Source organism: Dasypus novemcinctus, chromosome 24 (genome assembly GCF_030445035.2).
Source record: "Dasypus novemcinctus isolate mDasNov1 chromosome 24, mDasNov1.1.hap2, whole genome shotgun sequence".
Taxonomy (NCBI): domain Eukaryota; kingdom Metazoa; phylum Chordata; class Mammalia; order Cingulata; family Dasypodidae; genus Dasypus; species Dasypus novemcinctus.
The window spans coordinates 48264428-48281105 of record NC_080696.1 but is presented as its reverse complement, the minus strand read 5'-3'; the positions used below and the strand labels follow the sequence as shown (position 1 = coordinate 48281105).

Below are 16678 nucleotides of genomic sequence, written 5' to 3'. Positions count from 1 at the left end.
AAGTTCTCCAAGAAAAGCCTCTCTCTTTTCCTGTAGCACTCACATGTGGCATTAATAAGCACCTGTGGTGACTCAAATATAGATCTTGGGGAGGAGAGATTGGCCATGGCTGTGAATCTAAACTTGCTGAGCCATCACCTGTCCCAGTCACACCATGAAAAAGAGTACTGTTAATCACCACTCCCCTGGGCCTGCCAGAGCACAGGAGGCTGCATCTGTGTGTTCTCAGGGAAACTTAAACATAGCTCGGGCTCCTCTATTCCTTTTGCAGCGTGTGCAGCATCTGCAGGTCTGGCAGCTCCAGTGCAGAATGGAGAAGCCTCTCTCAGGAGTTTAGAGACTGAAGAAGGAGCTGGACACTGGAGATGTTGGCAAGGCCTGGTTTGAGAAAACAAGATCTCCTTTCCCCTTGTCTCCTGTAAGGTGGGTGTTGTGCCTTCTAGTTCGCAGGAGACAAACCTGGCTTGGACCCAAACTAGGGCTGAAAGGGTCATGTGACTGTGCATCAGTACAGTTGTTTGGTTGCATATAATAGAAATGGATTCTGGTTAACTGGAGGAAAAAAATTGTAAAAATATGGGTTGGGTGATAGAATTGCAGGCAAGGCTGAAAAATCAACTTGGAAACAAAGGAAACCGTAGTTCCAGGAGATCTGTGTAGCAGAATCTAGCATCCGAATGACCTAGTTTAGGTCATGAGCCCACTCCTTGGTTGAAGAAGGAAAGGATGCCTTGACTGACTGTCCAACTAGGCTGTGTTCAGTGGGAGAAAAGTGGTTTTCCCAAAGCAACACCCGGGTTCTGGTGCCAGAAGAATGGGAGGAGGAAGTTGGGTGGTGAAAACAGAAATATCCACCACCGATGGTGTGAGATCCTTGAGGGCATGAGTTTTGCAGTCAGATTGACCTTAGTTAAATTCTTAGCTCTTCCCTTTCCTGGGGCAAGTCAGTTAACCTCCCTAAGTCTCACTTTCCTCATCTGTGTACAGTGAAGAGACATTTTTAAATGCGCTAGAAAGTAAGTTCTATGGGGGTAGGGATTTTTGTCTTTTCCCCCCACTGCTATATTCCCAGTGCGTAGACTAGTGCATGGCATGTAGTTGATTCTTAGTAAACATTAATTGAATGACTGAAGGAACTTTGTATGTGCCCCTGACTTCTTCTTGGGTAGAGAACTATTTTGTTTGAAAATATGCTTGGAGCAGAAAGCGAGCACCCCTCCTGCCTTGCTGCATCACTCTAGGGGAGGAAGAAGGAGAAGGAGGGGAGGCAGACCACGGGTTCTGTACAAAGACACACAGTCTACAGCCTGCACCTGACGCACACGATGCAGGCATGCTGACCTGCTGACTCACGCATAGTCACTCCGCTCTCATACTCACAAGCCAGGCTCTTTAGCTGAAAACAACAATCCCACGCTGAGTGCAGGGTGGATCCATTCCAGCCATCTTCAGGACTCCCAGGCATCGTGTTGGCGTGTTAAACCCAGTTCACAGGTTTGACTGTTAAGAAGTCTAAAGTCACCACGCCCCTACATTTCACAGTGAACCATGACACGTAGACAAATAGAGTAAATTACATGACAAATAGAGTAAATTACAGCCCTGGGAATGTGTGCATTGTTTAAAAAAAAAATACACACAGCAGGGCTTCACTGGTGGAATGAATGCACTTCGGCTCTCTCAGTCATGTTTTCAGCTACTGGTCTTGACAAGATGAAATTCGAAGTTATTTCTTTCCCCCAGAGCCCGTGTAGAAATACAAAGCATGAAAGAAGGAGACAGGCCTTGAAGAAATTGAAATTTTGGTACTCATAATCTTTAGCCTCTCCAATACCCAGCTCCTTTGTCATAGTCTTCATCACTTTTGTGAGCACCACCTCTACCATGCCACTAATTACCGTCACCCCACCATCTTGCCACCACTGTTACCAACACCAAGCCCAGTTCCATCCCCACCACCACCACCAGTTCCATTAAAACCAGCGTTGCCACCAGCATCAGCACCACCACTACCACCTTTACCACTGCTAGCATCTCCATCCCATCATTTTCATCATGAACTTTACCCATCAGCATTGTCATCACTACATATTAAAGGAAGCTGGGGCCCCACGCAGATGCCCCTTACCAGGCTGCTATACCCATCCCCCAGCTACTATGAGGGTTGGTGGCTCCCAGGTCACAGCTTCCCCCTTTCTCCTGAGAATTCCCCTCAGCCAGTGAAATTCCCTTCCTAAGAAATACCTGGAAGGTTGCACCCTCCCCTTGAAGGCAGCCTGTACCCAATGACTAACTGGGAAGTACAAATGCCCTGTCCCCTTGCCCCGAAGTGGGACAACTTCAGTGCTCCCTGTGAGATCAGGTTGAACCCCAGCTTTGCCTGGTTTTCTCTCCTGCCCTATTCTGCTTCCCTCATCCCCCTACAGATTCACTTAAGAAGTCCCTTAATTTGTGTGCAAAAATCCCATCTCAGACTTCTCTTCAAGAGAACCCAACCAAACACACTACCAGCACTCTCATCACTGCTCTAGCGGACATGGCTTTGAATACTTTCCCTGCCCATATCCACTCCTTGGAGACATTTTACCCAAATAGGCAGTGGGGTGCGGAGCTGGCCAGCGTCAGCTTTTGAGGACAACTGTGCCCATTCTTCCCAACTCTGCTTTCGGAGGCATCGCATTGGTAGCTTGAAATCTGCCATGATGAGATTATTTATATCCCAGAAATTAGCAAATGATTTTGCTTGTTTGTTTCAGAGAGCTAGTTAAGAATTTACTAGCACCACTGGGCACACGTCATACCATTCTAACTCTTTGACTACAATTTAAGGGGCTGAGGTATTCCTACTCCTTGGGAAATTTATCCATAGACTGCAAGTGGCATATGAATTATGTAACCTAGTAAGGAAAAAACTGGCATAGGCCAGCAGATATCCCATTAAGTTAGACTTAGGAAATCAATAAACTGTCTCCAATTGGCAAGGAGAGTTGAATAATCATTGTTACCATTTATTGAATGCTAAGCTCAAGTTTGTGCTGTGCTAAGCATTTTGCATGCATTACCTTGTGTAATATTAGCATTCCCATTTATCAGATTTAACAAGCTCAAGGAGGTAAAGTCCTTGCCCAAGACCACGCAGCTTGTCGGTGGAGGAACTGGAATCCTACCCCTTCTGACTCCAGAGGCTGCATTTACAACCATTTATGACGACCTGGGGGCCCAGACAGGCAAAAGTGACAGGCACAGTGACATCATCCAGGGCAGAAACTAGAGGAAGTCGAACATGCTCATCTGGATACTTTAGTTTCAAGTCGCAGAAACCACACTTGAACTGGTTTCAGTAAAAAGGAGTTTTGGCTCAAATCAATGCTTTGGAGGGACAAAAGTGAGGCTGACCTTGCCACTGACTGAGAAGGATCTGGAAGAGTTCTCTATCCTCACCTCTCCCCTTCCCACCCCTCCCCATACAGCTCTTTGTTTCTTCCTGCATCCTGACATTTGTGAAGAAGAGGCTAGAGAATGCTGCCCTCACTACCTGAGCTCTCAGCCTGATGGGTCACAGCTAAGTCACCTAGAGGATAGTAGGATCCTGACTCCGGAGATTCATGCCAAGTGACTCTGATAATATGGAGACAGAGTGACGATAAAGAATATGCAAAACCTTATGGTTAGAGGATAGTGGCCAAAGCTCGTCATCTTCCCCAAGAGTAGAGCTCCTGCCTTCTGTCCAATGTTCCTGGGCAGCAGGTGGTGTGAAGTGGAAGGGACATAGTGCAGGTTTGATGTCACTGAGATCTAGGTTCAAACTCTAGCTTCCCTGTGTTTACCCAGAACATTGCCAGGTAGATATGTGATGGGTAACTGGAAGCATGGCTGTAGTAAAGTCACTTCACTTCTCTGAGTCTCAATTTCCCCATCTATTAAATGGACAAGATCATAAAACTTAACTAACAGAGTTTTGATGATTAAATGAACAGGGTGAAGAAGCTATGTAGTAGATTGAATTATGTACCTTAATTTAGACACATTCTTTTTTTTTTTTTTTTAAAGATTTATTTATTTATTTAATTCCCCCCCCCCCCCCGGTTGTCTGTTCTTGGTGTCTATTTGCTGCGTCTTGTTTCTTTGTCCGCTTCTGTTGTCGTCAGCAGCACGGGAAGTGTGGGCGGCGCCATTCCTGGGCAGGCTGCTCTTTCTTTTCACGCTGGGCGGCTCTCCTCACGGGCGCACTCTTTGCGCGTGGGGCTCCCCCACGCGGGGGACACCCTTGCGTGGCAGGGCACTCCTTGCGCGCATCAGCACTGCGCATGGGCCAGCTCCACACGGGTCAAAGAGGCCTGGGGTTTGAACCGCGGACCTTCCATATGGTAGACGGATGCCCTAACCACTGGGCCAAAGTCCGTTTCCCACATTCTTTTTTTAAGAGTGCAATTTTTTCTTCTTTTATTTTAAGATTCATTTTTTATTTATTTCTGTCCCCTTCCCCCCCACCCCCATTGCCTGCTCTCTGTGTCCATTCGCTGTGTATTCTTCTGTGTCCACTTGCATTCTTGTCAGTGGCACCAGGAATCTGTGTCTCATTTTGTTGCGTCATCTTGCTATGTCAGCTCTCCATGTATGCGGCGCCACTCCTGGGCAGGCTGCACTTTTTTTGCACTGGGCAGCTCTCCTTATAGGGCACACTCCTTGCATGTGGGGCTCCCCTACGTGGGGGACACCCCTGCATGGCATGGCACTCATTGCGTGCATCAGCACTGCACATGGGCCGGCACATCACATGGGTCGGAAGGTCCTGGGTTTGAACTCTGGACCTCCCATGTGGTAGGCGGATGCTCTATAGTTGAGCCAAATCCACTTCCCTAGACATGTTCATTACACCACATCCCTGCGGGTGTGAACCCATCATAAATAGGACCTCTTGAAGATGTTATTTTTAGTTAAGGTGTGGCCCAACTGAGTGAAGGTGGGCTTTAATCTGGATTTCTGGAGACCTTCTAAAGAGCCAGAACCTGGAAGTCTGTGGAAAACCAGAAAAGCAGAAGAAAGGAGAGGACATTCCTATGTGAAGGGAAAGCCAAGGAACCCCAAGGATCACTGGTAGCCAGCATTGGAATGCTACCATTCTCTGGGGAGAAAGCAAGCCTTGCTGCTATCTTGATGTTGGACTTCTGGACTTTGAAATCATGAGCCAATAAATGTTTGGTATTTAAGCCAACCCATTGTATGGTTTTCGTGATGGCAGTTGAGGCAAACCAAGACAACCTGGAACATAGATGGGGCTTTGTCAATGTTAGTTCTCACACTTACTTGCCCTTCCAGCAGAATCAACTCTCTTCTCCTATGCTATTTCCAACTAGGTTAGTAGGATGGCCTGTACTCTCATCCAGGGCTTTAAGTTAAAGGGAAATATATTAAAAAATATTTAGATGAGGCCCAACTTTTCTACTCTGCTAGCAGTTACATAAATCCCAAAGTCATCTCCATCTTTCCCTGCCACCCTGGCTGTCCTCCAGACAAATTAAACATTGATGTTGTAGCTATACTTATCTCCTTCCTCTTCCAGCCAAGCCTTAGACATCAATTCTCTTCTTCAAGTAAAAAATTTAACCCACACATTTGTGGAGCTCTTTGGTTTATGAAGCATTTCCAGATTTACTATTTTCACTTAGATTTTATTTTGAGGTATGCAATAAATCCTATGCACTTTTTCAGAAGAGTTTGGTATATTAATCCTCTTTTATAGGCAAGGAAATAAAAACCCAGAGAAGTCATATGGCTGGGCAAAAGTCAGACAGCAAGAAAGGGGGAAGCTCCTCCTTCCTCTCTACTGCCAGGCTCTTCCAGGGTTACATTCCTGGATCCTGGCTTTCCTCCTTGTGCTCTCAACCACCCAGCCCTGACTCCTCTCCTAACTTTCAAAGAATATACTAACTGGTGGGTTTCTCCATTTGGATGTCCCACAGGCCATGCAAGATCCACCTTGTGTCCAACCTTCTCTACCTCTGATATTTCTTGAGTAATGGCACCATCTGTGTTAGTCAGCCAAAAGGGGTGCTGATGCGATGTACCAGAAATCTGTTGGCTTTCTTTTTTTCAAAATTTATTTTATTTATTTATTCCCCCTGCCCCTCATTATTTGCAGTTGCTGTCTGCTCTCTGTGTACATTTGCTGTATGCTCTCTGTGTCTGCTCGTCTTCTCTTTAGGAGGCACCAGGAACCAAACCTGGGACCTCCCATATGGAAGAGAGGTGCTCAATCACCTGAGCCACCTCAGCTTCCTGTTTTGTTGTGTCTCTCATTGTCTTTCCTCCTTGTGTTTCTTTTGTTGCATCATCTTGTTATGTCAGCTCACTGTGCCTACCCGCTGCCAGCTTGCCTTCTCCAGGAGGCACCGGGAACTGAACCTGGGACCTTCCATGTTGTAGGCAGAAGTTTGAGCCACATCAGCTTCCCATTTGTTGGCTTTTATAAGGGTATTTATTTAGGACAGAAGCTTATAGTTACAAGACCCTAAAGAGTCCAACTCAAGGTACCATAAGAGGTACTTCCTCATCTAAAGTCTGTTGCCGGGACGGACTCCGGAGGGAATAGCTGAAGGCTCATTTTGCCAAGGTGGGTTCTACCATTGGGTGGGGTGGACCCATATCCTGGGGAAGACTAATGCCGTCGAATAGAGAGAACTGTATCTCTCGTGAGAAAGGACGGCTCCCAGGACATTAGATTGGCAGGCGTTGTGGGCCCTAAGGGGAGGGGAAAATGGACGTGCAATGGATGGAACAAAGGTAAATAAGGGGGCAAAAGAGGAGTTATGTGAGAGTACACGAGGATGAATATAAAACAGCTAATATTACACCAAAAACATATAGGGGACGACAGACTAATAATGAAAACCATAAGACAAAACATAGGATAACTAAAAAATTTAGAAAACTGTACAACCTAAAGTATGGACCACATAGTAAGCACAAATGTTACCTTGTTTGAAAACTATAGTTTCGGAATCTGTACATCAGTTTCAGGAAATATGATATGAATAAGTTAAAAGATTATTGCTGTGGAAGGCAAAAGGTTTTATGGTGGATCTGGGGAAATACTGTATATTGTATATATGAATTTTGGTGATCTAAGACTCTTCTGAAGCTGACATTATGTTGGGATTCACTTTACGGGAAGTTTTGGATCACAGAATGGTTCAACAATGGCAGCGGAGGAATACTGATATGGGATATTATTGACAGGATATATATGGTTGACAGGGAGTTATACAGGGCATATGCCCAGGGTATATGGTAATGTCTATATATACTCATAGTGGAAACAATTAAAAACAACAGCTGGGGGGGGTACTGGGCTCCTGGCCGGGGGGTCACTGTTGTGGGCCCTGGGAGAGCAGCAGCAATCCTCCAGGTGCAACGGCAAGAACCAGGAAGGAAGGAGGGCCCAACAGTGGGCTCTTGATACTAATGGCTATACTTTTGAGCCTTTGCACCTGCAATAAGAACAAGGCCTAGAGTAGCATTGTGCCTGGGGGTTTCCTCCTGACAGCCTTCATGTTACTCAAATGTGGCCACTCTCACAGTCAAACTCAGCGTGTAGATGTGATGCATTCCCCCCAGTGTGGGACACGACACCTGGGGATGAGCCTCCCTGGCACCAAGGGATCACTACCACATACCAGCTGAAGAAGCAACTAGAAAATGACCTTGAATTAAAGATTCAATGCGGAACAGCAGAATATACCTGTCTACATATAATAACATGACTTCGGGAAGCAGTTTGACCTAATGTAAGGGGGAAATGGAAAGGAGAAATGAGATTATAAGGCTGTGAGTCTCTAAAAAAGAGTCTGGAGGTTGTCAGAAGGAATACCCCTATGTACAACTGAACAGAGTCTAAGAGACAGATAAGGTAGATACAACCCCAGGTATTGGTTCTTTTGGGGGATAAAGAGACCCACGGGTTCTATGGTCATGGCAGAAGGGGTTCACTGCCATGACAGATGGCCCTTCTTTGGAGCTGGTGTCTCTGCGTGATGGAAATGGACTCAGAGGGGATCTCTTTTCACAAGACTTGCATGCTACTTTATTGGAATTGTAGTTGGTGCTGGGTTTAAGATATATGTAGGGGATTTGAATCTCTGGACTGATAATATGACACCCAGGCCCAAAGCCTCAACAGACTTCAGCTCCTACACTTTGACTTATTGGACTTACTCCACTCAGCTAACATGGAGTTGAAGAAGGTCAACCACCACAACATGGAGCCTAGAGTGTCTACAACTAGCAGCGGGAAGAGTGCATCCAGTACCCATGTGGAATCTAAGCCCTCACTTGACATAGGTGTGCAATGGACACAACCAATCCAATGTCCACAGAGAAAATGTGGAATGGGTGTGGGAACGGTAGCCATGGGGGCTGCTGGGTGTGGGGAACTGGAGGAAGAGATGAGATGTGGAGGCATTTTCGGGACATGGAGTTGTCCTGGATAGTGCTTCACGGACAATTACGGGACACTGTAGATCCCCCCAGGGCCCACTGGATGGAACGTGAGAGAGTCTGGGCTATGATGTGGACCATTGACTATGGGGTGCAGTGATGCTCAGAGATGAACTTACCAGGTGCAATGGATGTATCACGATGATGGGAGAGAGTGTTGCTGTGGGGGGAGTGGGGGGCGGGGGCGGTGGGGTTGAATGGGACCTCATATATATATTTTTTAATGTAATTAAAAAAAAAATAATAAAGTCTGTTGCCAAGGATTGATGCAAGGTGTTGGGTGACGTCTATGAGGGATCAGTCTTCCTCTTATGTCTTAAGGCTCTGTGGGTCCAGCTCCTTCTGCTCTCAACTGTAGGCTGGCATAAGGCTCATCTCTCTTCCCAGGGCTCATTTCTTTCTGGGCTCAGCTGCTCTGTTCTCTTTACAAGGTCAGTTGTAAACTATCAGGTGAATGGTTCAACTCTCCTCGGGGCTTCAGCATCAAAACCAAGTTCTCTCCTCTGCTGTTCTTTTTCTCTGTGTATCTACTTCCATGTGAGAGTCTGTTTTATCAGCCCACCAAGGGGGCAGAACTCAATGCTGAATTGTACTCTGATGACGTGGCTGAATCAAAACCCTAATCTTAACGTAATTTAATCAGACATCACAGGTGAATCTAACACAATCAAAGGGGTAACACGCCCAGAGGAACCAGACGACTTTACAAACATAATCAATACTTCTTTTTGGAATTCATAGATAATATCAAAGTGCCACACTATCCAAGCATCCAATCAACAAACTTTTTTCATAAGTCTTCTCCTTCATGCCCACAACTGGTCACCAAATCCTGCCAGATTTATCTCCTAAATACCTCTAAATTCTGTCATTTTGTATTCAGCTTTACTAATTCTTCCCTAGCTCAGCTTCATCCTGTCCCACCTAGGATGACTGCCTGGACTCCTAACAGCACTTCCTGCTTCCTGTCTTGTGCCTCTTGAGTACATTCTCCACACTGAAACAAGGGGAATTTCCTTCCTTCTCTCTTTTTTCCTCCCCCCACTCTCTAGATTCTTTCTAGAATGACTTTATTGCCCCACTCTGTAGATTCTTTCTAGAATGACTTTATTGCTTTTAAAAAGATGACACATGCTCATTATAAGGAATTAAAGCATTAGGGAAAAGTACAAAGAAAAAAGTAAAAACGTTAAGTTATCAAAGTCAACATCACTGGTGATGTCATGTTGATATTTCATACCCTCTTCTTCTCCAAAATCCATAACCTCAGTCTAAGCATGAGAAAATACCAGACAAACCCAACTTTAGAGACATTCTAGAAAATGTTAACCTTTACTCTTAGAAAGTGTCTAGGTTATGAAAGACAAGGAAAGACCAAGAAATTGTCACAGGGCAGAGGAGATTAGGGAGATATTACACCTAAATGCAACATGGTGTCCTGGATTGGAAACTGGAACTGATAAAGGACATCGGTGGGAAAATGGGGGAAATCTAAATGAAATCTGTTGTGTAGTTAATAGTATCCTACCAATGCTAATTTCTCAATTCTGATAAATGTACCATAGTTATATAAGACCTCATATCAGGGGACACTGAGTGAAAGGGAAGCGGGAACTCTCTGTACAATCTTTGCAACGCTCTGTAAATCTGCAATCATTTCAAAATAAAAAGTTTAAAAACAAAAAAAACGGAAATTAGCCTAATTCAAATTAGGTGATAATAAGAAATTTTAAGAAAATTGTTTCATACTCTCATACTTTTCTTAAACTTTGAAAGGTATTTGTTTTATTTTACTTGACATTAATTCAAAAACAAAAGTAAAGGTAAAAGAATTTCTGAACTTTAGACAGCTATTTCTCTACCAAGATATAATCGCTCTTCAAAGATCCCTTTGGAAAATATCAAGAGGATGCAGTCATCGTTGTATTTAACCATATATTTCAATTTTAGATGGTGACTCCTGCGGTGAAACATTGGCACCATTATACGTCTTCCTATCTCTTCTCCCCAAACTCTTTGTTTTTAAAATTAATTATATTATCATTTTACCATTTTCGGGTGAATCAATTAAAGATTACTTTCAGTCATGAGTTACAGAAAACCTGAGTAGGCAGTGGCAAAAAGGAATTAGTAATGAAGAGTTAGGTGGTTGCTGTCACTGATTTAGTGCCTTAAGGATGTCAAAGTTGGGTTCTCCGCAATTCTTCTGGGCTTTTCTTCATGATTACAAAACAGCTGCTGCAGCTCTAGCCATCATGTTGTTGTTTCAGGTGAAAAGAAGGAGAAACTAATTATATCAGGAAAGGAACGCTTTCCTTAAATTCCTAGTCTATGCCTTACTGGCCCAAAACACTGTGTTAAATGCTACCCTTATTTGCAACCAAGGCTAGCAAATGTGTGTGTATGTGTGGTTTTCTTACAAGACAAATTCGATGGGCCCAATAAAATTGGTATTTCTTAATAAGGAAAAAGGGAAGAACTGCTAATTCTTACAGTTAATTTTTTTTTCATTTTGTGTTTAAACATGCCTAATATTTACCTGTACTTTAATAAATCATAGCTTCTTTATATCTAAATTATTTATTTTGATCCATTTCTTGGTTGGCAGGATTTCATTGTCAGGGGTGAGTTGAAGGTGAGATCTCAGAAAGCAACCACAATAACCCTCATTTCTCTCGGTCCTGGAACCAGATGCTAAAGAGAAAGAAGTCAAGGTGCCCCAAATCTGGCTCCCTGTTACCCAAGCAGAAGCTGAGCCTTTAAAGAGAGAAAAAGCAGAAATGGCTCACTGCGGCCAGAAAAGGCTTCAAATTGACAGCCAATGTGTTCGCTGGGGGCCTGATGTCATCACCAGTGAGCCACAAGGCATTTGACAGGCAGAGGAGCAATGAGATGGTGCTGTGACCAGGATGGCTCGGTGCAGCACAGCCTAGCAGGATTTTAAAGTCAGAGGAATTCATCTTAGGGGCATGGCTTCCAGCCCTCCCCTCTAAGGCTCCTCGGGGTCTTCCACTCCGCTCTGCCTTCCAAGTGGGGCTGGGCACTGGGCTGCTTTCTTTTCCCCCCTTCTCGCTGTCCCTGGAGCCTGGCATCCTGTCGGCAAGGCCAGCCTCTGGTGGCAGCCCAGAAGGTGGAGACCCTTGAACCGCTCTGCCTACAGCCAAGGTTCCAAGTCTGAAGTACAACCCGGCTGTCCTGTGCCTGTTCTTCTATTATTTTCCCCTGAATAATTAACCCAGTATGGCGACTTTTTTTTGTTATAAGGGTAATACAGGCACAATGTAAAAAGAAAATAAAGTAAAATACAGAAATGTATAAAGAATAAAAAGAAAGTTATTTTTGTGTGATCTGTGTATCTTTTAAAAACAAATTTAAAAATATTTATATATACATATAAAAGAAAGTTGTACTGAGTCATAATCACAGCTCCAACATTTTCCTGTTCTTTTCTTCTAGGACTTTTTCTCTGCATTTTTTCTTTTCTAGTAAACTATAATGTATATAAATTGTATATGAAGCACACAAATCTTAAGTATACAATTTTTACATAGATATACACTGATGCGATCAACTTGGATCAAGATACAGATTATTTCAGCACCCCAGTAGGCTATCCTCTTCCAGCCTTTATCACCATAGATCAGCCTTTCCTATTTTTGAACTTCATGTGAATGGCACATATGAATTTTTAAATTAAAATTAAATGCGACATAACTGTGTTACATCACTTTACTTATATCATGAATATTTCCCTGTCATTATTCTTTCAAAACTGATTTTTAATAGCTACATCGTATTTTATCATATGCTTCTACATGACTTATTTATGTATTCTTCAATTGTTGCATATTTAGACTATTTCTGAATTTTTGCTATTGGAAATAGTGTAGAGTACTTTTTCATGCAGTTTTCCAGAGGATAACAAGGTGGTTTAACTTTGGAGTTAGAGATCAGGGTTTGAATCCCAACAGGTCACTTACCAGCTGTGTGAACTTAGGACACTTACAACATCCTTTGAGCCTCAGTTTCCCTACCTGAAATGGAAGGATAATACTCATCTCATCTTATCTGCTGTACAGATTAAATGATTTTAGGGTGAAGCACTTCATGTGTTGCCTGGCATAGAGCGAACACGCAGTAAATGTTAAGCTGCTATTATTCATCCTTGTGTTCACTTCTAATTATTTCCTTAGGAAAAATTCCTGGAAGTAGAATTGCTGGATCAAAGAGCATGTGTGTCTTTAGGAGTTTTGATACAGTCTGCCAAATTGCCCTCCAGAAAAGCTGTGCCAGTTCGCAGAACTACCAGCTGTGCTTCAGTGCCCTTTCACCATGCTCTCACACTGAGTATCATCATTCAGGAAAAAAGAAAAAGAAAAACCATTGCCAATCAGATGGGGATGGAGGGGGGAGTTCCCATTGTTTAGCTTTCTAGGAAAATTGAACAAATTCTTTTTTTTTTTCTTTCTTTCTTTCTTCATATAAGCCATTTGTTTTCTTCATTTGGAAATATGCCTGGTCAGATCTTTTGCCATTTTTTTTCTGTTGGGTCATGAGCTTAGCAATATACACTGGTATTTGGATAACTGGACCACTGTGCAATTCAGAAAGTTCTATTCTACCCTACAGGGTAACAGTTCATATGATGGGGTTTTGAACTTGGTCTCTGTTCCCATGTTCTCACAATGGAAAGTCTACCTGATTTCCTGGTTCCGCTAGGTTTGGGCTTCTACTTTATTCTTGCCAGCCTCCCCCCACCCCCCACCCCCCACCCCACACCCCCACCCCCATCCCCTTTTCCCAACTCTTTACAGTCTGAGATGTGTAGGTTCCCAGAACAAACCAGTGATTCGGTGTCTCTTTACTCCTTTAAACGTTTATTCAACATTTGTTTAGAAGAGAGACTGGGTGAGGCAGGAGGAAAGAGCTGAGAAAAGAACCCCTTATGGCAACACTTAGCATCCCCTATTACAAGCAATTCAGTTCTGGTCCCAATCTTGCATTACTGGCTTAAAAGTAGGGCCCTGCAATTAAGCAGACCCATCTATCTGAGAAGGCAGTTTAGTATTTTCCAATCCCTTTTGTCTCTACTGATTATCTAAAGCAGTTTAAATATTACCTTCAAATATGTATAGTAATGTCCTTGAGAGGACTTTGTATCAATATAACTTTCTCCACCTCATTTCACTTCTAACATTGTGTTAGATCCCCAGGGATGCTTTAGCACAGTCTATAAATTGACTCTTGGGGCAACTGCCCATCTGACTAGTATCTCATTGGTTCTTCCTGTCCTTGTAGAGGCCTGGGTCTCTGAGATCTCTGGAGTCATCTCTTACCAAAGAGGTGGCCCAGGAGATAGGGTCAAGGGGAGATGTGTATATAAAACCAAGCTGTCCTGCAAGAAGGTACAAGCTCTACCTGTTAAAGTGGAGAAGATTAAAAAGAGAAGAAGAGGAGGAAAGGAAATGAATTATTTGGAAATTAACTTAAAACAAGCATGCCAAAGAAAACCTATTAAAGGAGATGAAAGATAAGAAATCAAATGCATAATAATTTAGAAAAACTGAACCTAAAATAAAGTAAAAAGAAAAGAAAAATACTAATTTTTTTTGACGTTTTACCTTTCGTCACTATAATAACTGTTGTCCTGTATGCACAGTGGTAATTTCTTCCATTTCTTCCTCAGTGTCTTATTTTTTTTTCATTATGTCTTCAAAGACGTTTTAGGTCACACTAAAGTCACATTATTAGTTGAATTTAGCAATATATTTGGCTTCATTTTTTTAAAAAAGATTTATTTTATTTATTTTTTCCCCTTCCCCCCCATTGTCTGTTCTCTATGTCCATTCGCTTTATGTTCTTCTGTGTCCACTTCCATTCTTTTCATGCGGCACCGGGAAACTGTGTCGCTTTCTTTGTTGTGTCATCTTGCTGCGTCAGCTCTCCGTGTGTGGTGCCACTCCTGGGTGGGCTGGCTTTTTTCACGCAGGGCGGCTCTCCTTGTGGGGCACACTCCTTGTGTGTGGGACACCCCTACGCGGGGGATACCCCTGCGTGGCACGGCACTCCTCGCACACGGCAGCACTGCACGTGGGCCAGCTCCACACGGGTCAGGAGGCCCTGGGTATTGAACCCTGGACCCTTCATATTGTAGGTGGACACTCTATCAGTTGAGCCACAACCGCTTCCCTATTTGGCTTCATTTTTTTTTTAAAGATTTATTTATTTATTTTATTTCTCTCTCCTTGCCCCCTCCCCCCCGCCCCAGTTGTCTGTTCTCTGTGTCTATCTGCCGCGTGTTCTTCTTTGTCCGCTTCTGTTGTTGGCGGTGGCATGGGTATCTGTTTCTTTTTGTTGCATCATCTTGTTGTGTCAGCTCTCCGTGTGTGCAGCACCATTCCTGGGCAGGCTGCACTTTCTTTTGCACTGGGCAGCTCTCCTTACAGGGCGCACTCCTTGCACGTGGGGCTCCCCTATGCGGGGGACACCCCTGCGTGGCACGGGACTCCTTGTGCGCATCAGCACTGCACATGGGCCAGCTGCACACGGGTCAAGGAAGCCCGGAGTTTGAACCGCAGACCTCCCACGTGGTAGATGGACACCCTAACCACTGGGCCAAGTCTGCTTCCCTTGGCTTCATTTTTGAAGATGTTTTGGATCACAGAAGGGTTCACCTAGGTCAAGGGAGGAAGTTCACCTGGGCATACATATAAGGTATATAAATATGTTCAAATGTTCATTGGGCATTACCACAGTGGATAGAGAGTCACACAACAACTGAAGGAATACTGAATTCCCATCCTGGGGGGCTCTGCCACATTCTCTAGTGGAACAGCAATAATCCCCCAAGTACAGGGGCAGTGACCAATGAAGAAGGATTGTCCAATGATGGGCCCTTGATATTAATGACTATGCTTATGAACTTTTTGCTCTCGAAATTTCAATTTAGCCTAGTATTGTAGGTTGCCTAAGAGTTACCTCCTGAGAGCCTCCATGTTGCTCAAAAGTAGCCTCTCTCTAAGACAAACTCAGTATATAAATGCATTACCTTCCCCCCATGTGGGATATGACTTTTGGGGATGAACATCCCTGGCACTGAGGGATTACTACCAAGCACCAGTTGGGGATGCACCTGGAAAAAGACCTTCAATAAAAGGGGAAAAGGTAAAGATAAATGAGTTTATAGGCTAAGAGGCTTCAAAATGAGTCAGGAGGTCACCGGAAAGGTAACACTTATGCACATCTCAGCAGGATCTCATAGGCAGCCAAAATAGATACACCCCAAATAGTGGGGTTCCTGAGGGCTATGAAGATATCCAGGTCCTACGGTCATGGCAGATAGCTCTGGAGTTTGGTGCCTTGCCAGTGGGTCCTACTTTGGAGTTTGTGCTGTCCCAGTGTGACAGAGTTGGCCTCAAATGTGTCTTCTCTACACATGCCTCTTCTGTCCCTTTTATTGAACCTATAGTTGGTGCTGAAGTTGGTAGGTGTATGTCCAAGAGACTTGAATTTCTGGGCTCTCCAGCTGGACCCTGAGCCTCAGCAGAGTTGCAATACCTACTCTCTAGTTCATTGGACTCACCCAGGACAACTAATAGGAGGTGTGGATGGACAACCACCACACCAAGGAACTGAGAGAGTCTACAGTGGCAAGCAAGAGAATCCCGTCCATCAGTCACATGGGATCGAAACCCCCTCTCAAGTAGAGGTGGAGTGGGCATCACCATCCCAGAATCCTCAGGATTGGGGAATAAAATATGGACTAGAGAGGACTTACTGGTATTCTACTATGGACTTATTCTGATTCTAGTAATGGAAGAAATTATGTCATTGATGTGGAAACAGTGGACACTGGAGTAGCTGAAGGTAGGGAGAGGGAAAAGGAGGTGTAATATGGGGACACTTTTGGGACTTGGAATTGTCCTGAATGACACTGTAAAGACAGACACAGGACAGTATATACCCTGCCATAACCTGCGGAATGGAGTGGGAGAGAGTGTAAACTACAATGTAGACTCTAATCCATGCTGTGTGGAAATGCTCCAAAATGTGTTCATCAATTGCAATGAATGTACCACACTAATGAAAGAAATTGTTAATGTGGGAAAAGTGAGAGGTGTGGGGAGTGGGGCATATGGGAATTCCTATATTTTTTTATGTTAACATTTTATGTAATCTATGT

General features: G+C 44.0%; 1 long non-coding RNA gene across 1 annotated transcript; it reads left to right on the top strand.

The window, feature by feature from the left end:
- Positions 1–271: 271 nt before the first annotated feature.
- Positions 272–8763, top strand: LOC131275788 (uncharacterized). Its single transcript, XR_009183242.2, has 2 exons — positions 272–423; positions 3471–8763. It is a non-coding gene; the product is annotated as an uncharacterized lncRNA (long non-coding RNA).
- The last annotated feature ends 7915 nt before the right edge of the window (positions 8764–16678 follow it).